The sequence below is a fragment of the Scylla paramamosain genome, chromosome 1 (genome assembly GCF_035594125.1).
Source record: "Scylla paramamosain isolate STU-SP2022 chromosome 1, ASM3559412v1, whole genome shotgun sequence".
NCBI classification, from domain to species: domain Eukaryota; kingdom Metazoa; phylum Arthropoda; class Malacostraca; order Decapoda; family Portunidae; genus Scylla; species Scylla paramamosain.
Window position 1 is genome coordinate 10,715,001 of NC_087151.1, and position 10,000 is coordinate 10,725,000.

Genomic DNA, 10,000 nt, shown 5'->3' on the forward strand with positions numbered 1-10,000 from the left:
TGCGTACAGTTTGAAGTGCGTTATCATCATGAAAAATTGTCGTCATCAAGATTTAAAAGGTTAATAATCGGAGGTCATGTAACGTAACGACGTCCCATTTAATATAGAGACAAACTGATTATATCTTCGAATTCTTGTGATACCATTTATTTTTTTACTATTATTTATTTTTTTTCCACGCATATATCGAGAGCCTGGTTCCCATCTCTCTTGGTTTTACTCCTCGTGTTTCCTTTTTTGGGAACGGTATTGTGAGCAAGTTTTTTTTTTTTTTTTAATCTTTTTTTGCTTAGCTGGTCCCCTGGCACGTGGAAAAAGTAGTGGAGCGTTTTTAGGGAAAATTAATTCTGGTCGGTGGAGAAATGATGAAGATGATGAGGAAGAGGAGGAGGAGGAAGAGGAAGAGGAGGAGGAGGAAGAGGAAGAAGAGGAGGAGGAGGAGGAGGAAGAGGAGGAGGAGGCGATGGAGGAGGAGGAGGCGATGGAGGAGGAGGAGGCGATGGAGGAGGAGGAGGAGGAGGAGGAGGAGGAGATGGGAGGAGGAGGAGGAGGTGTATGATGATGATGATGATGAGGCAGATTAGGAGGGAGAAGAGATCAAGAACAAAAAAGCAGTAGACGTATCGTCCTTTTGAAGGCTTTATGTGATACAAACTAAACTATTTAATCGAAAGTAAGAGACGGAAAGATAGTAAAGATAGAGGAGGAGGAGGAGGAGGAGGAGGAGGAAGAGAGTAGTATGACAAAATGGAGATATGAGAAAGGAGGAGGAAAAGGACAGAGTTGAATTATACGAGAAAAAAAAAAATATAATAAAACTATCGAGGAAAGAAAATCGAAGTATTCTACAAAAAAAAAAAAAGGAAAAAAAGGAAATAAGAATAAAATAATAGGTAGATAGCAAAATAGATAACCTGACAAATAGATAAATAGATACGCAAAAAAAAAAAAAAAGCAACGAATTAAGACAATACACCAAGCTGGATTCGAACCCAGACATCTAAACCCGTATAGAGTCAAGCACCGCACCGTTGAGCCGCCACTAATAAGCCCTAATGTTTCCTGACGAGCCGGATTGCACGGGCGAGCAAAATAGTATTGGTAATGAAGGGCAGTTTTTTGCCAGTCCCTCTCCGCTTAATTACAGGTAAAACGCTCCATTTCCGGGGTATTTACCTGGCCGTCACCTGTAATCGCGGCGCACACACCTGTCACGTGCTGCTAATTACAAAGGAATCGTTAAAATGCACCGGTAAAAAAAGAGAAAAGTTTTTATTTTTTTTACGTACGTTTCGTCATGAAACAGTGGCTCTCTCTCTCTCTCTCTCTCCTCTCTCTCTCTCTCTCTCTCTCTCTCTCTCTCTCTCTCTCTCTCTCTCTCTCTCTCTCTCTCCTCTCTCTCTCTCTCTCTCTCTCTCTCTCTCCTCTCTCTCTCTCTCTCTCTCTCTCTCTCTCTCTCTCTCTCTCATTTGTGTCGGCTGTTTTTATGTCCGAAGTTAATGAGTCTTCATATTCAGTGGCTTCTCCTCCTCCTCCTCCTCCTCCTCCTCCTCCTCCTCCTCCTCCTCCTCCTCCTCTTCCTCTTCTTCACTATTCTCTCACATAATTTACCTTTTGTCCTCCTTAAAACCCTCCCCTTCCCTTGCGACGTTTAATTGTATGTGTAAGTCTTCTTTAACTGTTGTTATGATAGTAATGATGATAATAATAATAATTATTATTACTATTACTATTATTATTATTATTATTGTTATTATTATTATTATTATTATTATTATTATCATTATTATTATTATTATTATTATCTATTATTATTATTATTATTATTGTTATTGTTATTATTATTATTACTATTATAAATCAATAGTTTCTTAGTTTTTTTTTCGTTTCCTCTTTTGTTTCATGTAGTTATGTTAGATCTTCGTGTGTGTGTGTGTGTGTGTGTGTGTGTGTACGTCCGTGTTTTCCTCCGTACTTGCATTGGGACTGTTTTCCAATAAGCCAATATGCAGTTTGCTTCCTTAATAACGCGAGTGTATTGGCTTCTAAATTTTATGCCACTTGTTCATGTCTATTATTCTTTCTTCCCTCCTGCTATTGCATCCTTAGAGACACCCTTCCCTCCCTCTCTCCCTCCTTCCATCTTTCTCCTTATCCTCCATTTCCTTTCTTTCCCTCCCTCCCTTGTGCCATTCGTATTATTTCCTCATATTCTTACTTTCTTCCTTCCTTCTCGCTCTCTTTTCCTCGCCTTCATTTCCTTTCTCCAATCTTTTCGCTTTCTATGTTTTTCTCCTTTCACATATACTTTTTCCCCCTATATCTCTCTCCTTACTACTTCATCTACTCATTCCTATTCTTCTTTACTTTCTAACTTTTTTTTTCATTTTCCTTTTCTCGTCTGCAGCTTTTTTCTCTCTCTGACATTTCTCCCTCCCTTCCTTTTACATCTATATCAAGCACCTCCTACTCTCCTTGTCCCATCGTTTTCTTTATTCTCTCTTCCATATCCCTCTCTTTCTCAGTCTCCTGTTCCATTTCTCTCCCCTTCTTTATTTTTTCCATGTTTCCATTTTATTTCTGTAACCTCACCCTCCCTTACTCCCTTTGCTCATCTGCATTTTCTTCCCCTCTTCTTCCCATCCTTCCTATTCCCTCTTTTCCTTTCTCCTTTTCCATGTTTCTTACCTTTACAATAACCTCAGCCTCCTTTACTCCCATTCCTCTTCTCCATTTTCTGTCCTCCCTGCCTCCCTTTCCTTAGCCTCCTTTTCCCTTTCTTCGCTCAAAATATGCAAAGCCGAGGAGGTCTGAGCCCGGTAGCCATTTCAATAAATATCGCCATAATAGGATAGTAAAAGTGTTGAAATGAACGTTTTCTTTGATAAGCGCAGAGTTTACTTTAAGGGGAAACTTCTATAAACTTTGGGGACTCGAGGAACTGAATTACCCACTCGTGTTTGGCGTGTGTGTGTGTGTGTGTGTGTGTGTGTGTGTGTGTGTGTGTGTGTGTGTGTGTGTGTGTGTGTGTGTTGATTTAATTCTGATACGGAGGCGAAGCGTGGAGGCAGGAACAGAGAAACGTTTGTGTGTGTGTGTGTGTGTGTGTGTGTGTGTGTGTGTGTGTGTGTGTGTGATTCAGAGAGAGAGAGAGAGAGAGAGAGAGAGAGAGAGAGAGAGAGAGAGAGAGAGAGAGAGATGTATTGATATTCATGCAAGTTTACGTTTTTCTTTTCGTGAATACTAAGCAGTTGTTTTCAGGCATTTCTGTTTCACTGTTTCTCTCTCTCTCTCTCTCTCTCTCTCTCTCTCTCTCTCTCTCTCTCTCTCTCTCTCTCTCTCTCTCTCTCTCTCTCTCTCTCTCTCTCTCTCTCGGGTTATACGTTTTTTTTTTTAACCTGCAAATGCCTCTTTCAGGTAAATGTCTCGTAATTTACATGTTTATATCTATACTTCTCCACAATGTGACCAAACTTTCTTAAAAACTACTGGTGTTATTACTTTTCCCTCTTTTTCTGTCCGTAACACATCTGAACATCCAGCCAGCTAGCTATTGTTTTTCTACATAATTCAGAAGACACAGTTAAAAATTGTATTACAATAATTATTTTGTGTTAATATTTGCATTTGAACTCTTTTTCTCGTAGTCTCGGTACTCATGCACGAAGATGAAATGTAAGTCTCTTTAAGCGGATTCAACAGCTTAAGTCTCTTTTCAAGGAAGGTTCGATATTCTACAACAATGCTTTGTATTCCTAGGAGATAATTCCCATTGATGGAGGTACCGCATTAAAAAAAAAAAAAAAAAATATATATATATATATATATATATATATATATATATATATATATATATATATATATATATATATATATATATATATATATATATATATATATATATTGCTTTGAAATAAAATAGTGATCTTGCTACTAATGTTTCTATTTCTAAACATTATGGCTTCGTATTTTTGCTAAATTTAATGACTTCCAATGGAAATAAGTGTTTTTACAGAAATTTTCATGAATCCAGAATTAGTTTGACACGAGTTTTATATCTAATGCAAGTTATTTCAGATTTTCAGGGAAGTTTTTATGATTCTAAAGATAGTTTAACAAGTTTTACATGTAATGGAAGTAGCTGGGTTTTCAAGAAAATTTTCGTGATTCCAGAGATAGAATAACAACGATGCTACATCATAATTGAGAAAAAGGCACCAGAGTCAAAGAAATCATGTCCTTTGAAAATAGTCAAAGGCGTTTAAGAATACCAACGTAAATCACAATGCAAAAGTAAAATAGATAAGTGAATATATAAGCAAATGAATAAATGATGATGGTAATAATAATAATAATAACAATAATAATAATAATAATAGTAATGGCAATAATAATGATAACAGCAATAATAATAATAATAATAATAATAATAATTGTAGTAATGGCAATAATAACCAATCATAATAGCATTAATAATAATAATAATAATAATAATAATAATAATAATAATAATAATAATGCAAGCTCGAAGCTAATTTTTCGGTGAATATATAGACAAAGAAAAATAGACAGTGAGGAAGCTTTATAATTTTCTTGTTACTAAAAACACACACACTAAAAAATATAATAAATAGAAAAAAAGAATAGTAAGTCTGGAGCAATACGTTGTTTTTTACGCCGAGAGAGGAAGAGAAATAATTGCCTTTCTCAGTGCAGCTCAAAAGACACGCACGAGAGGTGATTGGTTGGTGAGTTCGTGGCGTGAGATACCAAGATATATTTTTAGTCTTGGAACTGCTTTGTTGTTGGTATTAGGATACATAAAAGGAGAAACTGTTGGTGCGCTACAGTGTTCTTGGTACTAAAAACTTTCTTTGTGGATGCAACTGAAATTATATAAAAAGAGAGAGAGAGAGAGAGAGAGAGAGAGAGAGAGAGAGAGAGAGAGAGAGAGAGAGAGAGAGAGAGAGAGAGAGAGAGAGAGAGAGAGAGAGAGACGATACAGCGTATTCAGTTGAATTTACATCAGAAATACGAACTGGGAGACAAAGACAAATTAAGAAAAAAAAAACACCCGTACATTTATCTTTTCTTTTCTTTCTTTTTTCTTTTCTCTAATTGTCGTCACTGCTTAGAATCTCAATGACATGAATATCCTGCGCTACGTCCGACCACCGCTGCCTCTACTCCACATGGACACAACCCACGCTCCCTAACACTGCGCGGCAATAAGGTGAATAATTTAGAACACAGCACATGATGGCATTTGCAGTAAATCATGTCGTAGATCAATAGCGGCACGTACTATTGCTCGTAATCTTACATACAATATTCTCTCATAAGGACTGTTTCAAAGGCCGCAAAATTTAGTATCCGAGTTCTCCTTGGGTGTATCCGCCCCCCTCGTTGACGATACAGAATTTTTCAAGGTTTCACTATAATTAATAAAAACTCTTGACAACCCCAATATCTTCACTGTTAAAAATATCCAGTATAGGACAAGTAACAACGGGGTCACGCTTGATAAAGTTTGACTGTAAAAGAGACAGAAGGAAATTGGGTCTCAATTTAGAATGATATGTGAATGGAATAGATTCAGTATTCAGGTTGTTAGTGCCGAGTCCTTAAGAAGATTTAAAAGAAGACTAGACAATTTTGTAGATGGTGATGTTTGGTGGAAATGAAAAAGGCGTGTTGTATAGTTTGTTATACTGGAACTGCCACGTGTATGTCTGATGGCTTCCTGCAGCTTCTCTTATTTTCTTATTCTTTCTTGTACAAAATACCGAAAAGTTTAGAAATACCTCACAAAAAAGACAAAAAAAATCCTGAATGCAAAACAGAATATTCCTTATACTGCAAAGGCCACGTGTATAGACCTGATGGCTTCCTTGGAGCTTAAATTACCTTATATTTCTCATTTACAAAATACTGAATACTGATCCCTCCCTCCTCTTTACATACACTTGGCGTCTTGCACCGACACACTTACACACACATACACACACACACACAAAAAAAAAAAAAAAAAAAAGAGAAAGAAAGAAAGAAAAGAAAGATGCATACACACAAAGAAAAAAAGGAACTTGAAATACAAGCAGAATATTCTCAGTTGTTATTGCTTCTCCCTCCCTGAACGTCAGTCACGGTCCGGCTTGGTGTAATGATTATGAGTTTGCCGCTTTTTGAACTATTCCGCGGAAAGTTTTGTTTGTTCCCTTTCCCTAACGAGAAAACTTTAAATAAACAAAACAGCCTGAGGTGAAACGCCGTGCTGTTGTTAGACGGGCGCCGTTTGTGATGATCCTCTGCTGCTGCTGTGAAGAATTGCTGTGAAGGTTTTGTCTGTTTGTTTTGTCTGTCTTTCTGTGTGTTTCTTTGTGTATCTGTCTGTCTGTGTGGGGGTGACGTTGAATCAGTGGAAACCGCAGCAGTTACACGGGTAATTATGAGAGAGAGAGAGAGAGAGAGAGAGAGAGAGAGAGAGAGAGAGAGAGAGAGAGAGAGAGAGAGAGAGAGAGAGGAAAACCGCAGCAGTGACCAATATAAAGTTGTGTTCGTCTTCTCTCATCCTCTCTCCTCTCCTTTTCTCTCCTCCTAGTCACTGTATATAACGAGGGTGATATAAACAAAATTCTCAGGGCCAGTAATCAGGATGGGAGTAGAAGTAACGGGTTCAAGCTTGATAAATTGAGATTTAAAAAGAAACATGGAAAATGGAGTGGCAGATGACTGGAATAGCCTCGGTAATCAGGTTGTTAGTTCCGAGTCAGTAGGGAGCTTTAGAAGAATGATGGGTGGATATAGGTAGTCATATTTCTTACAGGGATTGCCACGTGTAGGCCTACTGGCTTCGTGCAGCTTCCCTTATTTTGTTACGTTCTTGTGTTTTTTGTGTTGTTTCTCATCCTTGTCTGTGCTATCCTTGTCTGTGCTATCCTATGTTTTTTTTTTTTCTTCTTTTGTGTGTCCGTGTATTCCCAGCAATCATTCCCAACGTATCTGCTGCTTATTTTTGTTCTTCTATCATGTGTTTTTGCTGTTTCTTTTCCTTGTCTATGCTATTCATTTTGTTTTTTGTGTATGTATGTTTCCCAGCAATTATTATGTATGTATATTTCCCAATGATCATTCTTGACATATCTGCTGCTGTTTGTTCCTCCATCATGCGCCATTGTCTTCCTCCTTTACCATCCTTCATCTCTTGATTTAGATTATCTAGTGTAGCTCTTCACGAACAGCCTCACTCGGGCCAAATGTTCTGCTGTTCATTACGTATTTCACTGTGACCTACTCTGTTCCGTTTTTAGTCATACGTACGTCTCTTGCTTTATAGACTGCCCATAGTAGCTTTCCACAGACATCTTCGCTAGGGCCTAAAGGTCTGTTGCTGCATGATTTTTCGTAATATTCCTTTGTGCTCCTTTGTGTTCCCCCCTCTTTCTGACTCCACCACCTTTACCATCATCTGTTTAGTCTTGGAGAGAAAATAAGAGAAATAAGCTTCAATGACACGCAACTGACTGGCCCTTAATCTATCTGTCTGTCTTTCACTCTATCAGTCTGTGCTATCTGCCTCCATCTGCCTTCTCCGTCATCTGTCTGTCTGCTCCTGTCTTCCTCCCTCTCCATCTTCCTGTCTTTGTTACTCCATCAGTCTGTCCTGTATGTCTCCTCTATCAGCCTCCCTCTCCGTCTATCTCTCTGTTCGCGTCTTGTCGTGCACCTCCACCTCCCTGTCAGTCTGTCTGTCTGTCTGTCTGTCTGTCTGTCTGTCTGTCTGTCTGTCTGTCTGTCTGTCTTCTCGACTAGATCCTGACCTCAATTCCAGATAAACTTGTGCCTCTGCAGGGAAGTCCTCATTTGACTTACTACTGTGTGTGTGTGTGTGTGTGTGTGTGTGTGTGTGTGTGTGTGTGTGTGTGTGTGTGTGTGTGTCTGGAAAGAACAATAGACGGGAGGAGGTATTCTAGAAGAAGAGAAGGAATGGCAAGATTAACAGTTAACTTGAAAAGAAAAAAAAAAACAGAAAAGAATTGAGTAAGAAAGGGAAAAAAAGAAGATAAACTTGAAAAGGAGAAAAAAAATCAGAGAAAACAGTCGAGTAAGAATGGAAAAAAAAGGAAAGGCGAAAATATTCAAAGTACACAAGTTATGAAGGAGAGGTAAAAAAATAAGGGAAGAAAGAACAACAAAAGGGAAGAATCAAACAAGAGAAAGAAAGAAGGAAGACAAACAACAAGAGAAAGAAAGAAGGAAGACAAAGAGTGGCAGAACAACAACAATAATATTAAAAATAATAACATAAAGACGAGGAAGAGGAACAACACCATCAGAAGAAGTAGGAAAGGGAGGAGCAGGAGGAGGAGGACTAGAAGCAAATCGAGGAGGAGGAGGAAGAAAAGTAGAAGCAGATCAAGGAAATGGAGGAGGAGGAGCAGATTGAGGAAAAGGAGAAGCAGATCGAGAAAGAGGAGGATCGAGAAGCAGATCGAGAAAGAGGAGGAGGAGGAACAAGATCGGGATCAGGAGCAGGAGCAGGAGCAGAAGCATGAGGAAGAGAAGGAAATTGAGGAGGAGGAGGAGGAGGAGGAGGAGGAGCAGGAGCTCAATTCTCGTTAAGAAAGTGACGTTAAAAACTTTCCCGTCGTCAGTCGGTGCTGAGATAGAAAAAGGGGAAATTAGAGAGAGAGAGAGAGAGAGAGAGAGAGAGAGAGAGAGAGAGAGAGAGAGAGAGAGAGAGAGAGAGAGAGAGAGAATACTCACAGTTCTCTCTACACTCAGGAGGAGCGGAAGTCCAGATCCCGTTGGCTTGGCAGTGTCGAGTGACTTGCCCAATGAGATGGTAACCCTGAAAGAGAGAGAAAAAAATATAAATAAAGCGAACCATAGTAATTACCGTGAGAGAAAGAGAGAGAGAGAGAGAGAGAGAGAGAGAGAGAGAGAGAGAGAGAGAGGAACCCAATATTGAAAGATCCAGTTTTGTGATAAAAAAAAAAGTTAAAAGTGTGAAACAGGATGGAAGAAAATGACTAGACGGAGGTAGGAGAGAGGGAGAGGTAAGAAGTTAAAGCGAAGGGGTAGAAGAAGAGCAAGAAGAAGAAGAAGAAAATAGAAGAAAAAAAAAGGGTAGTAGTAGGAAGAGGAGGAGAAGGAGGAGAATGCAATGAAGAAAGAAGAGAAAGAGGGAAATTAGAGGAATAATAATAAGAGGAAGAATAGGAAGATTAAAGACAAGTTATGAACGGTGAAAACAGCTCATGAACACACACACACACACACACACAGACAGACAGAGAGAGAGAGAGAGAGAGAGAGAGAGAGAGAGAGAGAGAGAGAGAGAGAGAGAGAGAGAGAGAGAGAGAGAGAGAGAGAGAGAATTACACTATAAACACGAGTAGATACAAACCAGAAAATAAAAAAAGGTATTTCTCTCTCTCTCTCTCTCTCTCTCTCTCTCTCTCTCTCTCTCTCTCTCTCTCTCTCTCTCTCTCTCTCTCTCTCTCTCTCTCTCTCTCTCCACTGTGTTGGGGTTTCAGTTTAAGTAAGGCCTTCCGGAACCCTCACCAACAGTACTTCTTGCTCTCCCCTTTCTAATACTGTCATTCATTTCTTCTTTCTTTCCTTCCTTTCTTCTTTTCTCCTTTGTTTTGTTTTCTCATTCCATCTATACATTATTTTATTTTTTTTATTTATTCATTAGTTTTATTTTTACTTTCGTTCCATTTTTTCCTTCCTTCCTCCCTCCCTTCCTTTTTTTTAATTTTTATCTTTGTTTTGTTTCTTCCTTCCATCTATACATTATTTTTTTTTCATTGGTTTCTTCCTCTGTCTTTCTTTAGTCACTTCCTTATTTCCTGTCCTTATTTCTTTTCCTTCTCTTCTCCTTTCCTTCCTTCATTCATTCTTTCATTCGTTAATGCAAACCATATATACATCCCTTCTTTACTTCTTCCTTTTGTTTTGTTTATTTTTTTTCTTTTATCTTAATTCTGTATAT

General features: G+C 38.5%; 1 protein-coding gene across 1 annotated transcript in view; it reads right to left on the bottom strand.

Annotated features, from left to right (window-relative positions):
- The window catches only part of LOC135101488 (uncharacterized), a 54,793-nt gene that overhangs the window by 42,074 nt on the left and 2,719 nt on the right, over nt 1–10,000 (bottom strand). The window contains 1 exon segment of the mRNA XM_064005570.1: nt 8,767–8,851. The gene's annotated coding sequence lies outside the window, so the exon portion shown is untranslated.